At 33.1% G+C, this 18,709-nt stretch overlaps 1 protein-coding gene and 1 long non-coding RNA gene across 8 annotated transcripts in view; one reads left to right on the forward strand and one right to left on the reverse strand.

The window, feature by feature from the left end:
• Window positions 1-18,709, reverse strand: part of LOC115215706 (cys-loop ligand-gated ion channel-like) — a 538,804-nt gene that overhangs the window by 340,613 nt on the left and 179,482 nt on the right. The gene's annotated exons all lie outside the window — the stretch shown is intronic.
• On the forward strand, window positions 639-12,585 carry LOC118764891. Its single transcript, XR_005000727.1, has 3 exons — window positions 639-650; window positions 3,230-3,234; window positions 12,522-12,585. It is a non-coding gene; the product is annotated as an uncharacterized LOC118764891 (long non-coding RNA).

Consider the following 18,709-nt stretch of genomic DNA (forward strand, 5'->3'; position numbering starts at 1 on the left):
AATTTTGTCATCCTTTAAATGTAACTTGCTTTATAATATCTGCGGTTTCCATACATATACTAAGACGATGTAATTTGAATGAATGACTGCTATTTCTGGCAGATCAAGCTATTAATTAAGATTAGTGCCTATCAATTTAGCAATTATGTGATCTAATGTTCACATGTAATTGGAGGGAATACGATACAAATACGTGATCTTTCAACCGTTTAAACAATACTCTATTGATATTCCATGCTCACAGTAAAATGGTTTGCTTTCTCACATGTAATTATATAGCAGCTTATTTACATTGATTTCACTTAAATCAACTTACGTATAAAACCAGGTTGCTGTGCAGAGTGTAGAAAATTTATAATATAACGTTTAACGTTTGCTCGAGAAACATGCTGTGATTTAAGTGAAGTGCAATATTTGGAAGTGGAGAAACTAGAAACAAAAGCACTCATCTTTATGACTTACCGTGTCTTTAAAAGTAGATTTACCCGTTGTTTAGGTTTGCTGCTTTAGCAGTACTTTATAACAAGACAAAAGCTTTCGGCTTTATGTGAATTTTTTGACTGTTCCAAATTCAATAAATTGAAGCACCATTCATGTAGAGGAGTGTGCGTAATCAACTGTTCCCTTTCTCCATAATTCAGGGGTTGAGAGTTTAATTAAGTAATACTGTATTGTGAATAGAATGAGTTCAAATAGATCCGATGGTGTTTGGGTTTACTATGAAGTTAGTGTGAATTACGACGCTCAAGGCCTTGTAAGTTAAGTGATTGTGACGTAATAATGATCAACTTGACTATGACTCAGTGATTATGAACTCGATTTCTTTATTAGGCATAAAGCCCCAAACACAGAGGGGACACCACAAGGACAGATAAGACCACAACGAATGTAAATGTGATGAAATTATATAAAAATGAAAAATGAAGATGGTCGCATGGGTCCCACTCCCATGCGGTACCATTTGAACCGTTATATACTTTTGTTCTTCTACTTCCACTATTTTTTTTAAAACTTAACATAAAACAATTACTCTTTCTTTTTTTTTTCTTTTTTCCTTTATTCTCTCTTTTTCTTTTTTCTTTTTCTCTCAATATAACATACTTATTTTCTTTTTAATAGTACTTCATCAATGATTCAATTTCTATTAAATCCACTACTGGTGGCAATTCATTGAATTCCACCCTCACTCCCGGTGGGTCAATTGTATCTCCACACACTTCTTCCAGTTTCTTGTAATTTTCCTTTTCGATTACTATCGCCTTCATATCCTCTGCATATAGGTATGATGGTACTTTCACTCTTAGAGGTTAAACATGATGAAATGAGTTTTGCAGATTTGCAGAAACGTTTGAGTGTCTGGATGAAAGCATTAAGGCATTTAGTTTCTTTCTTGTATCTTTCGTATTTATAAACCATTGGGTCAATTGTATTGATTAATCCCCCAAACTACATCAGCAAGAACCGTGATTACGTCGAAACGACTATAACCTTCATATACAAATATCTAAACACTGATGGAAGAAATTATTATTATTAGTTGAAATAAAGTTTCTTGCATTCGGTTAAAAACCGGCATTTATTTACTGCTTAACTTATAACACATAACTTTTATTATATAAATATATATATAAATAAAGAATACATATGGAGTTGAGGGCAAGGTTAAATGTTAGGATAGCAAACAGAAATAAATATATGTTTCCCTTAGAAAATGTCAGATAGTTCATTCGTGCTGCCGTGAATACAAAATAGATTTGTCTGAAGTGTAGTCCTAATATTAAGATGATTGCTATCTGTCGAAATCGTTTGTTTCAAGTGTTTACCAAATTGTTGTAAACATACTCGTAGTATTTAAGAAAAGTGAGTCTTCGTATTTTTCTTTATAGCTACACATGTATACACAGAGGCAGAAACACGGACATATGCAGACCAACACAAGTGGTCGTATTTGTAAGAGAATCTCTAGTTACATCTATGGATGAATAGCATAACTACACGCATGCGCAAACGCAAATCGTTGTATGTATGTATAATTAAACACTTATCTATATTTGTTTGTGTGCACGTTTAACAATAGTTTGCATGTGTAGGGATATACTATCGATACACACATACCTTTATTGCTGATTTTGTTTGTTTTTAATTCGTTTTGACCATAGATAGTTTTCCGAGACAAGAAATGATATTTAGAAGCCCAACTATTGACTTGAGTAGGAATTGTATTTGATTCGGCTTCAGATATTTTATATTTTATTTGCAGAGTAAACGACTCTCTCTTATTTAACAAAGACAGTAATGGAATGTTGTGTATTTTCCATGGAAGCCAGACCTTCATAGTTTATTTGCTCAAGCTCTATCGAATTGTCTGTCTGTTGTATTTCTCTGAATGGAAAGGCAGTTCTTCGATCGAACACAAAAACACAAATGTTTGTAATATGCAGACAGTATTGTATTTGTTTCCTTCCACTTAATCACTCAAAAGTTTCATTCAAATTATATGTAATTACTAAATTTATAAAATGTTATGTAATGTTTAAAAAATGGAACGTTCCACAATAAATGATTCTATTTTACAACATTAAAATATCTAATGTATAAAATAAAAGCATAGAGACACGAGAAATGTGACATGTATGACTTTGTTTCACGCAAAGAGAATATATATTTATTTGCTGCCCACAAGGGGCTAAACATAGAGGGGACAAACAAGGACAGATAAACGGATTAAGTCGATTACATCGACCCCAGTGCGAAAGTGGTACTTTATTTATCGACCCCGAAATGATGAAAGGCAAAGTCGACCTCGGCTGAATTTGAAATCAGAAAGTAACGACAGACGAAATACCTATTTCTTTATTACCCACAAGGGGCTAAACATAGAGGGGACAAACAAGGACAGACGTAGGTATTAAGTCGGTTACATCGACCCCAGTGCGTAACTGGTACTTAATTTATCGACCCCGAGACGATGAAAGGCAAAGTCGACCTCGGCGTAATTTGAACTTAGAACGTAACGACAGACGAAATACGACAACGCATTTCGCCCGGCATGCTAACGTTTCTGCCAGCTCGCCACCTTTTACAGGCAAAGAAAATATATCTTCAACAAACATGTACTGAACCTATCTAGACGTTAACAGAGAGTATGGGATTATGTGCAGGAATACCAGGTTCGGTAATTTTCAATGCTAACTTCAAAATTGGTATATAGCATAAAAGAAAAAAAAAGAAATCGTGTAAACAGAAGGTCGCTGGATACGAGTTTGTACTGCATGTGTTTTTTAATGTGTGTGTCGGCAAATCGTAAATTTATGAAGATCTCCATCATTACACCTACCAAAGACATAAGATCGCACAGAGAAGAATGCATTACATTGCTACAAATAGCTGGTAAATCCTCCGCCATGTCACGTCCTACTGTCTTAAGGTAAACTGGCTACAACAGGCAACGAATATTAGTGACAGCAACACGTTCAACCATAGATATGCTAGATTGTTTCAGGCTTGGTACTAATCACGAACATGATCAAGTGTATCGTTTCCCTGTTATTGTTCTAACTGTAACATTTACTTTGTAATAAAACAAAGACGCTCTGAATATTGAAGATCAATATTCCATTATTCAATGCAATCTAAATAATACAACCTGAAATAGTTCTTAGAACGAAATTTTGTGATCTCTTGTGCTTCAATGGAGACTACAAAATTACAAAATTCTGAGAAATGTTAAACATTTGGGAATCATTTCTTACTGACTAAGGTTTGAAATTGCCACCTATGCTCTAAGTGCAATAATATATTTGGAGAAATTTGAAAGAGCGCAAATATTTCCTGCTATATCTGTCTATATTATCTAATGTTCATTGGAAAATGAATTCCCAGAAGAATAAAATTTCCTGGAAGTTAGCCAAATGTGTTTCTGTAATGATGTATTTAGCCCTTATTAAATGATAATTCAGGCCATTATATCAAACTTTCTGGCACCACGAGAGTGAACGTTTTATGCCTTATAACCGATATTTTGCTTTTGCAATCACTTTCTTGACCTTCACGACAAATATTCAATTTACTATCGCAATATAACCCTAATCATTCTAAGAAATAACACTCCCCTGACAAGAATTGATGATCATTCTTTTACGACAGATATTTTTCCCCTCGAAAACAAAATGACTTTGTGTGTTTCAAATATTCGCATTATTACTACACTTGCTTCAGTAAACAGATAAATTATTAGTGAATGAATCAACTATCTATAAAAATGACTTATATAGTAAAAACCGATATGCTGAGGTCGTCTGTTTAAACAATACCTATTCACCGTTAGAAAGTTGAACCACTTTTCTATAAAATAAGAAATCTAAGAAAGGGCAATGAAGGATACCAGTTATAACGTACCTAACTAAACTCCGTAAAGAATTTAGTTTGGATTTAATGCTATGTAAACGAGGTGTTTAAGTGTGGTCAATTTTGTCTTGGTCAACTACCAACCCACACTTAATGTAATAATTAGATGTGCTCCGTTATGTTGATAGTGAGACCACGAAATTCACGAAAGTGTGAGAATATATAAAATATATGTTGCAAATGATCGGTATAATGATATGTTGGTTTTTATAAAAGTTCTGCAGTTTGTTTTCTGTAGCTACAATATATGCTGGTTAATTCAACAGGCGTTACCATACTTTCGGAATTGATTTCAATAAAGCATAACTAGTTATAAAAACATCTGCTATATAGTGACGTGTATTATCCCCAAATCTTCCAAAATAACTAAAGATCAGGTAATAAAATGTTCATTTATTAAGACATTGTGTACCCATACAGACATATTGAGTAATAATTTCACTGGGTGAATAGTGAGGAATAAACCAACAGAGGCTTCTGGCAGGTAAATTTTTGCAACTTTCCCTCTGTGTCCATAATCAAGATTTTTACTTCTCAAAAACTGAATTCGGCAAGTTCGCTGTTGCTTTCTTGTATGTAAACCTAAGGTTATCCCAGCCCATTCAAATCTTATTGTTTTGGCCATGGTGCCTTTTTTCGAAATATATTTATATAGAACTACGTCATCATTAAATATACACTTGCTTCTTGGAGATAATATGTGTGACAAGGATTATGTATAGCTTCCATTTCTAACATTTAGAGTAATTTGTTAAAAAGGATAGTTCATGCAGTTGGTCAAGAATCGTAGCGTGGAAAATTTTACACTTGCAGTGATTAGTTACAGAGAAAATCAAATTTGGTGAGTGTGTCATTTCATTTTGCACAATTTCAGTGTAATAGCTAATTATAAGGTTTTGCTCTAGGCATATGATATCTCCACCATATGTTTACAGATAATTTCTATATTTGAACTTATATCAATAACAAAACTTAATACTATTTCGTTTTTGGATTTGGTTTGCAAGATTCTTTATATGAGTTCGTGTGTTGAAGCATATACTGTTGTGTCTGGGGAGAGTCATTTTCTCTTTGTGCCCTTATAATGTAACACATTCACCGGTAAAATAAGAAATAAGTGGAAATTTTACTGGTGAGTGTGTTACATTATAAGGCACACAAAAAATTTACTCTCTTCAGACACAACACTCTTTATGGATGTAAATTAATCTCACTTTTATGAAATTATGTCCCCTTTTTCCGAATATTTACAAATGAGACCACAAAAATGTTGCCTTCTCTTTGTACGTAAGAAAGCTATTTCATTTATGTGAATATTTGCTTGAGTACCGGTACAGTGTATAAACGCTTCTTCATCTGTAAATAGCTGACACTAAGTAGTAGCAATACAAGGCTGTGAGAGGCATCGTTGGTAATTAGTGAATGTTATTTTTAACACTGATCCCCCTCTGTGCACATATTGTAGAAGAATGGGATAGATCGAGCTAAGACTGTCATGATGCAGTGCATATAAATTAAGAATTACTGTAATTAACCTAATTTTTAATCTACTTCTAAGATACTATACTAGACTTTGTTTTAAGCAATAGACCAGAACTAAACGAAGATGTACAAAATATCTTGTATATATATATCTTTTACTCTTTTACTTGTTTCAGTCTTTTGACTGCGGCCATGCTGGAGCACCGCCTTTAGTCGAATCAAATCGACCCCACGACTTATTCTTTCTAAGCCTAGTACTTATTCTATCGATCACTTTTGCTGAACCGCTAAGCTACGGGGACGTAAACACACTAGCATCGGCTGTCAAGCGATGTTGGGGGACAACCACAGACACACACACACACACTTACACACTCACACACACACACACACACACACACATATGTATATACGACGGGCTTCTTTCAGTTCCCGTCTACCAAATTCACTCACAAGGCTTTGTTCGGCCCGAGGCTATAGCAGAAGACACTTGTCCAAGGTGCCACGCAGTGGGACTGAATCCGGAATAATGTGGTTGGTAAGCTAGCTTCTAACCACACAACCACTTGAGAGTTATTGGTATCCAGAAGAACAAGATGGCAGGTAAGACTATGTAAGCGCTACGGGAGGACCGTAGTCAGACTCTCGGTTCGATAATATTACGAGTGAGGAGTCTAATGCAAGTCTTGTGTGAGCATATATATGTTAAATAAAATGAGACAACAAAATCAAGGCTGTGTGAAATTTATAGGACATTTATAAAGAGAAATGTAGTCTTAGAGTTGTTTCTGGGAAATTATGAATATACCTTCATCAGAAACAATATGAAAGGGAGTTAACTAGAGGGAAATAATAGAGTTCAATATAAGAAGTTATTTTGGAAAAAGGATGGGTATAGAAAGAATAAATGTAAATAAGAGAATAACAATAAAAATGAGAATATATGTAGGGTGTTAAAGTTACAGTTCTATTAACAAAAGAAAGTGGTGCGTAGAATGGGTAGAAATGCTTCTTGCCCATGGTATAGAGATTCCGACAGGGGTTCATATTTTGTTATTACAAATGGATAGTTTACAGACATGAATTCCACAAAGCCTTGGTTTTATTGTCTTATTTTACTTAACACACACACACACAAAGATATATATGTGTATGTATGTATATGTATGTATATATATATATATATATATATACACACACATATACATACACATATTTATATATATATATATATATATATATATATATATATATATATATATATATATATAATATATATATATATATATACATATATATATATATATGATACACGTGTGTATATATGACAGCGGTAAATGATTTTATCCAATGAGACAAAGCTAATAATATGATATACTAGATAGCTAATCGATATTGATATTGTGGGCTATTTTAAGTGATTTCTTTCGTTCATTTTTCGTTTTTCAAGATGTCTACATAGTTTTATTTATTACTGTCGAATTGTTGATCCTATGCCAACTGGCACGGTGAGGCAGCATTATGGTTTACGCAAATAAATATATAGGCTAGAAATTAATGTGAGCAATCCAGTTTAGATACGAATGAGGAGAAGCAGGTGTTAATACAAAGAGACTTCTGTTTTCATACCGACGGGTTCTTTGAAGATAATTAAAATAAATAACACTAACTAAGAATTAGAGAATATATGTTGGATTATTATCATTCGATGCATAACAAAAATTATAATGGAATACAAGGCTTTCTGATTCAAGAAAATTCTAAAATAAACGAGGGCTGAATTATATGTATATCATGTGTTTTTGCAGTTTTGTTGTGTAGACGTGGTAGTTACTTAATGAGCAGCCCTATTATCAAATACTTTCATACGAATTTGTTCTGATTTTTTTCAGCTATTTTGTAACCGGGTGTGCATTATTTAAAGAAGGTAAAATATTTCTTGAAGATTTTGCTGCTCTTTCCACCAGGGTCTATTAATAGCTTGTTTTCTCTCGTAGAGTATTTAATTAATTTCTCCTTGCAAGTAAGAAAGCTATTTCATTTAAGTGGATATCTGTTTGAATACTTGTATAATGTATAACCGAAATACTATTTGCTAAGGTCTAATCTTGATGATGCCTCGTTACGAGAAATACTAACCCTTACACTTAAGTACATATTTAAACACAATAATACTTATATATTGAACACTAGCATAGCTGAGTGGTTTAGTTGTTTATTTTGCAATGATGTGGTATCTTGTCCAATCTCTCAACTTTGAAACAAGCCTCAATTACCACTTCATCGATCGACAAAAGTTATGTGAGATAACAAAGATGGAAAAAGTGAAAAACTATAGGATTTACCAGATATTTAATTCAAACATTTAGCATCACTACACTCTGTAGGATTATAGTAAGAGTATAACTCTCTGTGAAAATTTTACATTGACACCATAACTGTCTTTGGTCAGTAAGAGATGTTTCCTATTTCTATCTATAGATCAAAGGAAATGAATTCTATTCCTTTCAAATTTTGCTTTTGTGACCTGAACACAGACGTTTTAAAATTGACCCATTGACCATTACATTTCAGAAAGAGTCAAGGTTGAGTTGCTGAAACAGAAATATCGTTATAGCGAAGATTCTGCTCAATGCATCAGATTTGCTCGTTAGTTTTTCTGACCTAAATTAATTGAGCATATCATTTAGTCGCTGACAATACATGCATCTCTAATCATGAACAGGAGTAGCGGGGGACCATCATAACCATGTATTGATAGGAATTCTTTAAGCCTTCAATATATATATATATATATATATATACATATATATTGAACCCTAAAGAATTCCTACATATATATATATAATATATATATATATTTATATATTGAACCCTAAAGAATTCCTACATACATATATATATATATATATTGAACCCTAAAGAATTCTACATATATATATATATATTGAACCCTAAAGAATTCTACATATATATATATATATATATATATAATATATATATATATATATATATATATATATAATATATTGGACCCTAAAGAATTCCTACATATATATATATATATATATATATATATATTGAACCCTAAAGAATTCCTCCATATATATATATATATATATTAATATATATATATATATATATATATATATATATAGGGGAAATTCACAAAAAAAAACTGAAGACGAAGACAGGTGGTAGAGAAAACAAACAGTTGTAAAATACTTTAACGTTTCGAGCCTACGGTCTTCCACAGAAAGTAACACAGAAAGAAACAAGGAGAGAAACAAGGACAGAAAAAATGTGTGTAGTGGCTAGCGATCTATCATGGCGACTGCCGGACAGAAGGGTCACACAGGAGAGCTAAGAAGAAATGGAGATAACAAAGTAGTAGTGATCCCAAAACGAAGGTGCGCGTGTGTGAAAGAGTACGTATGTGCGTGTGAAAGAGGGCTGGTGATCTTGACCTATGCGTGTGTGTAGGTGTGAAAATGTGGGGATAGGAATTGGTCAGTGCTGGTGTGTGGGTGATGTTGTGTTGTGATGGAATGTGTTATGTGGTATAGTGTAGTGTGGTGTGGTCTCATGGTGTTTGGAGGCGGGGGAGGCCAAAGTGGGGAAAGCACGGGTAGATTTGGGTTAATCTGGGGTGGGGTAGAGGTGGGGTATGTGGGTAGGCAGAGGGTGGGGTTAGAGGCGGGGCATGTGGGTAGGCAGAGTGGGAAGTAGAGGGGGATATATATATATTGTTGTGCCAAGAACTGCTTTTTGTTATACTCCGTTTTCACTATTTGATCATTAATATATATATATATATATATATATATATATATATATATATATATATATATACATAATGTATGTGTGTAAGAGAGAAAGAAAGAGAGAAAGAGACTGAGAAAGAGAGAGATGCGGTGAGTGAGAGAAACAAAGTGAGCGAGTGTCGGGAGAGATAGTAAGAGACGATCAGTAAAACCAGATAGCCAATCAGTTTGAAAGTGGATTCCGTTGATGAATATTTACAGAGATTTTGTTAACTACCTCGAGTAAAAAAGAGCTTGAAATGATAACGAAGTAAACCTCATGACACTCCGCAACTTTACTGAAGAGGGTAAACTTATAACCAGTTTAAAATATCGAGAAGACTTTTGGGAAATTACGGTTATCTGAATATTTTATTGGGGTAAATATGGTGCAAGAGATTTGGAGAATAGTTTAGCTGCCACATCGTGGCTTGCTGAATAATAGATAGGACAGGGAATAATATAGTGTCTTTTTTTTTTATTTTTAATCTGAATTTCTACTTAAAGTGCCATCCTGATTCAGATATGGAAGCTAGGATTATTTCTAATCTTTTAATCTACTGTATGCAACTCACTGCAATCATAATGAGCTTGTACTGAAAGCAAGGAACTTGCTGAATTACTCTCCCTCATAAATATTAGTCGTTGCGACCATAATATGAGATATTCTCTAAAGATTTAACTTTTTTTTATTAATACAACTTACTCATTCCTGAACGAAACAATACGCTTTTATTTTAATCAATTATTTTGTAGCGTAAAGTGACTTTATTCTATAGAAATATGATGGTTAAACACTCATTTTTTTCTTTTTACATTGTAATTTGAAAATAAATAATGAAGTAAAGTAAGTTAGAAGTAAAATAATAAATTTCCCGTTTGTTATATTTGGCATTTCTGAAATTTATCAGCAGAGATACTTGGAAAGGTTAAATGGAACGCCTGCTGTATACAACCACGTTCAAGTAGATAAGAATATTGTGAAAGAGTTTGAATATATGAGCATGGATCGATAACTAAAATCAAACTTAAATGCCATTGAAAACTGTTAAACTCAAATTTCGATTAATGTATTGATTTCTGAAACATACTCGAGACCGGGAGAGGGAACCGTCAATTAAATCGATATCAGTATCCGACTGGTCCGTTATTTTTCGCACCAAGGAAGCATGAAAGCTAAACTGACATCGATGGGATACAAATTCGGGGCATAATGCTTTAGTGACTAAATGCAGTATATCAGTGTGTATGTATCTCTTCCGATTCTACAAAACACCTACGTAATTTCAATGAATATATTATTGGCGTATATTATTGATCGATAAAGTGCCACACGAAAAGTAGATAGCAACAAAGAAGAAAGAAACGAGGAGAGGACGAATAATGAAATGAATAGAAAAAGATACTTCATTATAAAAATAAATATCCTGTTGTTAGTTAAATAGATGAATTAAAAGGAAAATACCTAAAAATTTCACGGGCCGTATCCCGCTATCATTGTTATTTAGCTGCAATTCATTCCCCATGGAGAATAAACATGAGCAAACTTACACTATTCGGATCCATCTCAAAGTTTTGTATTAGGTACTATATTATCCAGTATATTATTTTTGTTATTTTATGATGACATTATGCATTTTAGGAAGATGTATGGTGCAGAAATCAGGCAACCAAGTAAAGAGATTGATCTCTAACGTAGGCAGGATGGAAACAATATATGAATTCATCTTTGAAAATTATCTCGTTATTGATCATGAAAATCAAGTCAATTCACTGAAGTGTTTCAATGTTAGTGAGCATATCTCCTGTGAATTTGTGGCCTTGCGTCAATGTTTGAGATCAATAATTACTGCTGTACCTGCCACAGCTATTCCTGAAAATATGCGCGTGTGTGTTTCGTAAAGTATAAATGCTGCAGAGATACGTTCACACCATACTGAATGAAAAAATGGTTTATAAGGTTAAATAGACATATTTTATTCCAGAAAACTGTAACAAGAATGTGATACTAATAAATGTATTTATCATAATCTTAAGTACGTACATACATATTTACATACTTACATACATACATCAAGTTTATACCTGTAATTATTGAGGCCCTAGGATAAGTAGCACACTGCCTAAATACCAATCCTAAGAAATTAGGCTTCTCAAAACCAGAAAGGAGAAAGCTAATTCGAAGGCTACAGATCAAATCCATCACTGGGACTGTAAAAATCTGTAAACATCTCCAGATTTAAATATATATGAGGATGTCTAGGTATGCAACTATATGCATGAGAACACACATAAAACTAAATATACAAATCTTCACATATACATACATACAAACAAAAGTACGTTGTTGATGTTGAAATTCCAAGGAAGGAACCTTCAATCTAGGTTAGTAAGCGGCTCTTTCTCCATTGGCAAGAAATCTTGAAATAAAACTGAACAATCACATACATACATATGTGTGCTTGTGTTTGTGCGTATGTATGATTGTAAAGTATAAGGAGTTCCGTCCTGATAAATGGAGAACTTGTCAAAGTGAAAAAAACTGTGTCGTTGCGTCTCTGCTTGTCAGCTCTGCAACACTTGACAACCGGTGTTGATTCGTTTACACCCACGTAGCATGCTGGCTCAGCAAATTACAGAAAACCTGAATTTAAATATAACTACTACGTCCGATTCTTTCTACCAAAGGATAGGATGCTGCGTCTTTAGAATGACTGAAAGCAATATATGTATGTGTGTGTGTGTGTGTGTACGCACACACACGAGGCGGTGCTGAAAAGTTCCTGGCTTTGAGGCCTGGCTGCAATCCCAGCTGGGTTACAAAAAGAGTGAAGGATCGCTGCAATAAATGTGTGAATCTGAGAGGCGAATATGTCGAATAAAATCCAAATAAATTGATCGTCTTCTATTTTCTTCTACACAAAGGCAGCAGCTTTTCAGCACTCCCCCGTGAATATATATATATATATATAATATATATATATATATATATATATATATATACTGTAAACACACACAAATATATATATACATACACATAGAGACGTGTGTCTGTGTGCGTTGTTGGGAATGCTTAAATACATCATATTTCGTGAGAACAATTGTATGAAAACAAAATTCTAACAAAGGAGAGGGCCTGTGCTGCATAGGATATTTCTGCATACTAATTGCCAAGTTAGGTTCCCTCGCACAACGGAATGCGTGTTGAAATGCGCCGATTATCTTTGCTGTTAGTAGACAATGTCTCTTACTGAATGGTTTTCACATCAAAAAACAGTGATTACTGCAGATACATTATGGAAAACATATAACTTTGTCTCTTGCTACTTTTCTCTCTATCTCTCTTTCGTTCTTTTTCTCTTTCTCTCCCCTGTTCCCTCTCGTACACTTTCTGCTTGTATGATACGTATATACAAATACACACACATATATCTGTACATATGTATGCATGCATTTATACATCTAGATGATAGATAGATAGATACATAGATAAATAAGTGAGCATATATCACACAAACGCACATATGTGTGTGTTTCTATGAATATACATACACATATGCATGCATACAAACATACATGCATTCATGTATACATACATAGATAAATGTGTGTATATGTGTCCTTGTATGTGTGTGTGACGTTATATGTGAGAGTGACTTATGTGGATTTCATTACGGATTTTTTGATAGATCTATTGAATTCTTCGTGTAATTCCCATTAGACTTCATATGTATAGCACCAAAAACTGTAATTTGTACGATTCACTAAATTACTTCTGGGACCAAATAGTTTTAGAGCCGACTTTTGCTTTCATTGCATAGTGGTCGATAATCTAAGTTATTGCAATGCACAGAAGTGAATTCATTTGACTATAAATTCTCCTTTATGAACATTAACTTTGCTACGATTGAAAAGAAATGAATAATCGTGGTAAAGAAAAGGCTTTGAGTCGAGGTCAAAATAAGAGCAACTCTGGCTGAATGAATGTGTTACAGCTAATAATTTTATTGTGCTTCACCTTCTGCGTTCAAATTCGTCTCGAGTCAACCTTAACGTTTCCATATCCGTGGTTATAACGTAATATCAATTAGGAAGTAGAATTAATCTGATTAAATTTTTCACTTGGAAAACTATGGCGTAATAGGTAATAAAAGCAAATTCAATTAAGTTTTAAGGATTAAAACAGCTTATGACGTAAGCAAAACAAAAAAGACAACAAAATTTGTTCAACACACGAGTTTAAATCAAGAATCTTGCCAATGAAATGCAACAACGGAAAAGCAGAAACGTTTTTTTTTAATTAAACCTACACCTATTGTAAAAAACACAATGGACATAACTCTCTCTATATATATAAGCTCAGGTGTGGTTGTGTGGTAAGAAGTTTGCTTCCCAAATACTTGGTTTGGGATTCAGTTCTTAGATTGAGTCTTAGAAGTGATTTAGTTCTTTGATTGAGTCTTAGAAGTGATTTAGAAGAACATGGTAATTTTATGATATATGATATGAATGACACAGCAGCTGGGAATAATACCAGTTTTCATAAATTTAAGCCACTGAATATTTTGCATTCCATCATATTCGCTTGAAGATTGAATGTTACACATTCATGATTTCTCTTCATGTTCATCTTCGGTTTTGTTCCGGTTTTATGAAAATCTGATGCATCAAAACGAAAATATCATCTACTTATGAAACTGAAAGTTTGTTCATTTTGAAAAACTTCCATTTACGTGTATCCATTTTCTCTATTGAAGATATACTGCAATAGTTGTTGTCATGTAATCCCAGATCAATCGTGTGTCGGGTCATCTATCATCAGAAACATTTGAGCCATGACCATTCCTAACACTAAATTATATAACATATTCTTATGTTTAATAAGATGATAAAGTATGGCGACATGCTGGCAGAACCGTTAGGACGTCGGGGGAAATGCTTAGCGGTATTTCGTCCGTCTTAACATTTTGAGTTCAAATTCTGCCCCAGATCAACTTTGCTATTCATCCTTTCTGGTTTGATAAAATAGGTACCAGTTAAGTACTGGAGTAGATGTAATCGACTAGCCTCCTCCCCACCTCTGAATTACTATCATTGTGCCAACAATTTGAAACCAATAAGATGATAAAGGGTTACCTGATGTAAATTTTGGTTATAATTTTCCGTTGCATCTGCGGTCTCATACTGGCTTTTTCGTTGGATCTTGCAGTATAGACACTTACTATCATTTAAATCCAGGACCATAACCAATCTCCGGATCAATCCATTTTATTCTTCTATAACTGCTTTATCTACAGTTATCTACCTTTCCTAACACTACGTTGTAATTTGACAGAAATTCGAATGTTATTTCCATCAATTCAACGTCGTCGTAAATGCTAGATGGTTGGCAAATAATTTAGAGTGGTTTCAGCTTTGTGTCTATATTTAACAAACTTTCAGCAATTGAGATCTGCAGTCTCAGTGTATTGCACAGCTGACTGAATATATCTACACATGGTGCCAACACAGGGATGTCAGATGCAGCTTGTTCTTAAAGACATCGTCAATGAGGGTTAAGGGGGTTAATTGCATACGCCAATTATATGTTACAGCAAATATGATTACCAAAATATTTCATATGCTTGCTGGCTGGCTTACAGCCCACAGTGTCCTTGTCTATCTACATTAGGTGTTTGTTATAATTACATAAATCGCTAGGTGGGGAAATGTAGAATCAGATCAAGGTATAAATGACAGTACTCAGCCTAATGGTTCTACACATTATATATATATATATAGAGAAATGTTCTACGTTCTTCATTGGAAATATTTTCTCGTATCTTATAGAGAATTTATCACATATCAGATACATCTAACTGAAACTAGAAACTTCATCATGTCTCTATTTTATCGCGATTAACGTTGGCATTACATCAAATAAATCTCTATGATGTTTTTGTTTGTTATTTTCATCACAGCTTTAATGAAAAATTAGTAAGTAGTGCAGTGTCAGCACAATCATATTGAAACAAAATTGCGTCTCTATAAACCTCTGACTCTTAATGTTGGTGAGGCTCTGTGTTCGAGAATTTATTCAGTGAATTAGACAATATTTTAAATGAAAAACTAAATTAATGGACAATGATCAAAGCCAAGAAAATGCAACACTGTACGATATTATTTATAGCTTCAATTTTACTTCATAAGTTAATGGCAGACAGGTCAAATAATAAAGACTTCGATAGATCAATGATTTTGTTTGTCATTCTTATGGTACATACAGTGCTTTTAAAAAATATATTTGTCCTCCTGTAATCATATGACTAAGTATAGGGAGGAATACCACAGCACGGTTTCGTGTTCTAGTTTAATCTTGGTAGATTACATTTACCCGTTTTGTAAAAAATGGCAAATAAAAAAAAATGCCTGAGAACTATATACATATCATAACGATATTTACAAGAAACGTCGTAAACTCAACGACAGGAATAATCATCGCTCTGTGCTCATCTGAGACATAAAGTAGCGATACGAAAATCAGAAATGTGATGAAATAGATTTTTATGCAAAATGCAGAACTATATAACTGTCATATTAATGAGGACAAATGTAAATAGAACTACATGTTTGATAGTTAATTGATGTCTCCCTATTTACTGATGCTCATACTTTATTGGCTTGTCACAAATAACTATTCCGTCTACAGTAGGCACATGGTACGAAATTGCGATGGCATTTGACGTCAGAACGTAAAACAGTAAGAAATACGACGTTCTAATAATCTTTATTCCTTCATTATTATTTTGATGTATAATTATATAAACCATTAAAACCATATTCCTAAAAATATCTCAAAGATTTCTACGTTGACGTTGATTTCATTCTCTATTTAAAAACATTTAAAAAGTTTCTTTATATTACTGATTTCTTACCACAATAATGTTTATTGACTTGCAGCACTCGAGCACAAAATAATAACGTAGATAATTTGTAACATGAACATAATATACCCTAGATTTTTAGAAGTACTGATTATTAACTTGAACTGAGAATTATTTATTATGTCAATCAAAGAAAATATACCATACAAACGTTTTCGTTGGTGTGCAGAAATACATTTCATGAAAAAAGATATTACCAGTAAATATTTTATAGAGATTTTTTTCAGATAAGATGTCACAGAATTTCTAATATAGTTTGAACTCATAGCATAGTTTTTTCAAACACAGCTTAGTTTTTTCAAACATTTATGTAGGGTTTCACAACATTTTGTCCATCACCTTATTTGTTGCTATTCAAGAGTGAGATAAGTTTGACAGGCTTTCGTCGTTCAAATTCTATTCGTGTGAAATCATTAACTGATATCCTATACTTCAAACTACAAAGAATATTGAATTGTAAAGGCTGAATAACTTCATTAGAAAGGAAAGCACATACGCACACACAGACACACACATACATACACACATATAATACATAAAACTATATATATAATATGTATAATCGAAAAATCTTCTTCCTCAAAAATTTTAGTAACATCCTGATAAAAGATTTCATAACTTTTCTTTAAACAATATTTAAAAAAAAAATTGCCTTTACATTTCAAAACTGCATTAAGTAATTTTCATAGACTTTCTAATATATATATATCTGTGTGTGCGTAAATATGCGTGTATATATATGTAGATATATATGCCTCTCTATCTATCTATCTATCTATCTATCTATCTATCTATCTATCTATCTATCTATCTATCTATCTATCTATCTATCTATCTACCTATCTATCTATCTATCTATCTATCTATCTATCTATCTGTCTATACAATCTCTCTCTTTGTCTCTCTCTCTCTCTTTCTGTATACATATATGAATGATAAGATCTGATATAATGTGTTATATTATGATATTACAGTGAATTTCGATGATCAAAGGCTTGGCAGCACGTATTTTACAAGATGGGTTCATTTATATTTACTTCATCACCTACAAGCGATGCCTTATATGCTTTTCTTTTCCTTCTTAGTTCATCAGTCACCAAATAATAGCTTTATTACACACTAGAAACATCTTTTCAGCTGATCATAACACGACGACTGTGCTGTATTGAAAATATGTTAATACGTGTATATGAACACAAAAATAGAGAAACGCACATGTTTTTTTCCTTTTTAAGATATGAAAAATATGAATTTAAAGAAGAGCATTAAGTTTTCTTTTTATGAACTCTACCATATTCTTCAGTATCGAAATTTTTAACACACGCCACGATTTGTTCTGTATATATGCTTACTTAACCTCATGTGTAAGCGTTATCATTTTATGTAGACGGACATACATATATACACAATATATGCATACACACACACACACAACATAGATATATATTATATATATATATATATATATATTATATATATATACAGTTTAGCAAGAAATTTATTGATAGTGACTTCGAAGTTCCTTCCAGCTAAGCCTCCATCAGACTCTGTTGCATTTGAAGTCATCTTGGTGTAATATAGTCTTTATTTTGTTGAGTAAGCTGAGTTCTGTTTCATGATGATAAAACTGCATAGTAGTAGGTTGTAATGGCAAGATGTTACGGAGAATGTTCATTGACTAAATTTTTGGAATTTAGTAGAAATTCGTAATCAGATATGTATATTTAACTGTTGCTGTTAGACTCTTGGCCACTTGATGTCACCTAGTTTAGTTTTTGTTTGTTCATTTGGATGTTAATAGAATAATCAAACTTTTGTTTGAGAATATAAAGATTAAATCGTAGATTTTGGTCCACTGGCTCCTTAACGAAATTTTCTTGGAGGTTGCAATCCTTTTTACAAATCATTTTTTACGCAGTTTTCTAAACCCGAGAAAAGGAAGCAGGGACGCAAATTTTGATTATGTACACTTCAGAAATGTTAGGAGTTGTGCTTGCATGCTTAGTACGCCCTGCACCTCGTGTTCCCTGGTCTATGCTTAAGTCATGTCTTAATTATGTGGATTTACAAGGCATTTAAGATTTTAGGAATTGG

This window comes from Octopus sinensis, linkage group LG9 (genome assembly GCF_006345805.1).
Source record: "Octopus sinensis linkage group LG9, ASM634580v1, whole genome shotgun sequence".
NCBI classification, from domain to species: domain Eukaryota; kingdom Metazoa; phylum Mollusca; class Cephalopoda; order Octopoda; family Octopodidae; genus Octopus; species Octopus sinensis.